Consider the following 4,357-nt stretch of genomic DNA (forward strand, 5'->3'; position numbering starts at 1 on the left):
AGCGGGGAACGCGGTCGACAGGCGGGCGAGAGGGGGGCAGCGTAGGAGAGGAGAGAGAAGGGGAGGGGACGCGCATGCGCTCGAGCTCATCGCGGCGTTGCGCAGGAGAGAATTTCGGCATGTCTAGCCCGCGTTTCAGAGGAAGAGTGGAAAGGGGTATGGGAGAGGGGGAGGGGAGAGGGAAGTGGAGAGGGGAAGTGGAGATGGAAAGTGGAGAGGGAAGGGGAGAGGGGAGTGGAGAGGAGGTGTGTGGAGAGGATATGCGCATGCGCAGTAAGGGTGGTCACGCCGCACACCACCGGATTGAGCTCGCCTTAAGATACTTCGCATCTAATATTGCGACTATCACTTTTGTAGTAGTGACGGACACTTATAAATGCAGTTGCTATGTTTGTTGCGTGGCTACTTACATTTATTGTCACTGTCTCCAACAGCATCTTGGATCGTGGTTTGTAGTTGCCCTGACGAAACCGAGGCCGAGGTACCTGCGAACGTAATGCAGAAGATTCAAGATGCCATGGCCCAATCTGGAGAGACCAGGAATGTCACTTGGAATCGTTCTGCGTGTATGCTGAAAAAGTGAAAATAGGCGCGGATATGGTGTCGTCTAAGCTGGCCCCTGCTGACACGCTGAGCTGGTGGTCGCGACGGAACCTGTTGATAAGCTCAGCTTGGTTGACGGGGAGAAGCACCAGTGGATAAGCCGAGCTTGGTGGATGGTTAGGCGCCGCAAAAAAAAAAAGCCACCTGTGAATAACCAGAAATTAAAAGACGGTTCCTTTCATTAAAAGGAGCAACTACGTGAAGCTCAGCATTTGACGAATAAAGCGGTTAACATAAACCATACTTTTCTCGTCCCAAATATGCGTCGACTGCCTGATTTGCAGACTTGATACTCAAGGTCAGAATCGTAGCTGTCGCACTGTTAAGAATAAAAAAATTGGGGACCCTTAAGCTTCGCCTTTGAGAGTGAACGCGATAGCGAAATCCGGCCCCTAGTGCGCACTTCAACCACTAAGTGCATACTTATTATGTGTATTGTTACACACACACGCACACAGACACACACGCGCGTGCGCGCGATGTATCTATAGTAATGGTACAGGTTTTCGATCTAAAGCCCTGTGCTAGAGCCGAGACATACTTCTCACAATGCCTCACAGAGGTCAGCACATTATTTAACGTTTGCTGTTTGCTTAATCAACGCCTCCTCCACAAAGCAGGCGTTAGCTTCATATGTTTTCCGCTAGATGGACATAGTTGTCCATTGTTGGAGCTGTTTGAAAGTTCGTGTGTGTTTTTAGCGGTGATGGCTGCACTATTCCGGCTTTTTTCGAAGCATGTCGCGCAAAAAACGTAGTTTGATGGCCTCGCCAATGCGTCTACAAATCGCCGAATGGGCTCATTTTCGTCGTGACACCTGCCGAACAAAATGCGTTAAGGAGACTCCTTCCACTACATGGCATTTATGTAGTGTTTTTTTCTAAACAAGTTGGAAGTCGCATCGTGGCTTTGTGGTAGGATATCTGCTTGCCACGCGAACGGCCCGGGTTCAATCCTCAGTGGGACCGAAGATTTTCATTGTTTATTTTATTTGCATCTTTCTTGATTTTTTGGTCACGGACGATTTTTCGCTCACAAGCGACGCCGTCACCGTCGCCGACACCGGAATTTCTGCGACACGCGCTCGCTAACGCTATCGCGATAATACGTCTGATTCAAGGCACAACTAATGCGAACAGTGCTAATGGTAAGGAATCGGGGTGGCAACGCTAAGTGAGACTGCTATTGTGTCAGCAATGGGCGATACGACAAAATCAACAGCTGCTGTCAAGGTTGTTATAGTTTTTGTGAATAGTGCAGGACTGGACACCAGACTCTAGCGAAACCAATATGATACACGGTTATTGTATATACGCATCACTTGTTTCCTCTCCCCATCATCACCCCTTATCACTCCTTTTTTCCCTTTCCCCTGTGCAGAGTAGCAGGCTGGAGCGCACTAGCTCAGGCCGACCTCTCTGCTTTTCAATAAATTTTCTCTCTCTCTCTCTCTTCGCTTCGACCTTGACACTCTACTTCTTCCCAGTTTTGTTCCTTTTCACTCTCATATCACAAGAATCTGAGGACTATAAGTGACGACGCGCCATTACAACGTAATGTTACAGGCGCTGTTCAACATTGCGCTGAACCATTTTTCTATTCATTTGTAGTTTTCGCGTATTTGTCATCCTGACACTACCCCCCTAATACTGTTAGTAAAGGCAACCGCCCCGCATCAGTGTCACAGTACCGACGTGAGTTACGGTCAACAGCAATTACTCCGTAAATCAAGAAAAAAAATCACAGCATATCCACGGAGTGAATGATGATGAGTGGGCGAAACTGCGGAGGTTCATCGGTAAACCGTGAATCTTCCGTGAATTCTGCCCAGTACATCATCACCGACGTGAGATCGGGCGCGTTTATACTAAAGGTTCGATGAGTTATGACGACTTGCAGCTCACTTTAATTTTACAGGTACGCTGTGAATTTTCATTGTTTAGAAAACCATTGCTTTAGAAAACATCTGGCGTCTTTCGTTAAGCAGCTGGCGTCTTTCGTTTTGCTAGAGAAACATCTGGCGTTCTTTCGTTTTGCTTTTACAAAACATCTGGCGTCTTTCGTTGGTTTATTTCATCAAGAACGGCGTTTTGAACAAAATTTTTATTGTTTAATCACGCACAGGAGAAATCTCACCAGGCACTACCTTGGAGGTAAACAATGGCTGCTAATGGGAATGAGAGACAGAAGAAGTCGGCTTTTAGCTAACACTTACACTTCTACTTCTACTAACGTTTCCTACTGGAACATGCCAATGGCTGCTAATGGGGAATGAGAGACAGAAGAATTCGGCTTTTAGTTAACGCGCACGCTGCGAATTTTTATTGTTCAACAACGCACAGGAAAAATCTCCCACCGGCACCACCTTGGAGGTCAAAGCGTAAGATGGTTACGCACTACGACTACTACGACTACGACTACGAGGGACGAACGGGTGCCGCCTTTAGGAGCTTCGCCCCTAAAATGTATGTTGTATGCTGCGCACTCTTGACTTTTCGACAAAACAGAGGATTCCAAATTCATTCTCTTTACACCCCTGTCACACGAGCACTTCAAATTCTTTTGAGCAAGGAGACTTCTTCCAAAAAAAGAGTTTCACACCAGCCGACACAGGACAGAGAGCGATCTCTTCCTCAGAAGCGGTCTTTTCTGGAAACGGCGTTCGTCGATCTCTTTCTTGGCCGAAAAGATTAACCTCGGAAGTAGTGGGCAACAGCAATTATGAATTGATGAAAAAAATGGGCAACTGATTATTGCCCTGTCACCTAGGCTGCATAAAAATAAATTTAATATCTTGTAGAAGGCGTAATAAACAACTTAAAGCTTATTGCCTTGTGGCTTTCGTAAGCAGGTTGAACGGGTCGGGGATATCACATGGGGACGCTTGGCGCGTCATACGCACGCACGCAAAAAGCACGGCATGTGTATACATACAGGCACACATACAAATGCAGACATGAGCATACATAACGTATGGCTGAATCCCCCCGAAAAAAATTTCTGGTGTATGGCCGACGCCGGTGACTGAACAGCTCTGGGTGCACGCTAAAAGCGACGGCTGCACTGGTCGGAGGTGGACACTTGGACTTTATACCGGGTGTTCAAGTTAAGCTTTATGGTTTTGTTAAAATTCAGCACTGGGAAGAATTGACAACTATCTTTTAAGATATATTACGTATCCATGGGGACACAAAATGAGACAATAATTGTCGCTGTCAGCCACCCAATTAACTAAGATTGAATAATGAACTTTTCAGTGATTGCAGCAAAGCGGTATGATTGCATTGAAGAGTAGGAGGCATTCGCGTTTCTACATTTCCGCTTGGAATAATTCTTCTAGCATGTCTGTGCCCCGAGATATCCCGCTGCAAAGTTTAATTGCGGTTTGCATGATTACGCATGCAAGACGGTGAGGATCGGCGCCATGTTCCTCCCTGATGTGGCGAGCAGTCATTGCTTACTATCGCCAGCCGGTAGCAAAAGGGTACCGTTATCATCTTTGCCTATGCCTTTGACCCGGTGTCAGACTGAACGCCGCGCGCAACTGCCGCGGCACATGCGGGAGGAGCTTTACGCCAGTGCTGTGACGCATCATGACATCATATGGTGACGCTCATCACGATGATTTTTGGCATCGCTGGTGTTGACCGCTGCCAACGGGGGGACGCCGACGCGGGAACACCGGTTAATTTTCGCGTTTGATGAGGCAGCTAAGGCTGACACATTAAGAAGGAAAAATAAGACGATAGAATAT

Source organism: Rhipicephalus sanguineus, chromosome 7 (assembly GCF_013339695.2).
Source record: "Rhipicephalus sanguineus isolate Rsan-2018 chromosome 7, BIME_Rsan_1.4, whole genome shotgun sequence".
In the NCBI taxonomy this organism is placed as follows: Eukaryota; Metazoa; Arthropoda; class Arachnida; order Ixodida; family Ixodidae; genus Rhipicephalus; species Rhipicephalus sanguineus.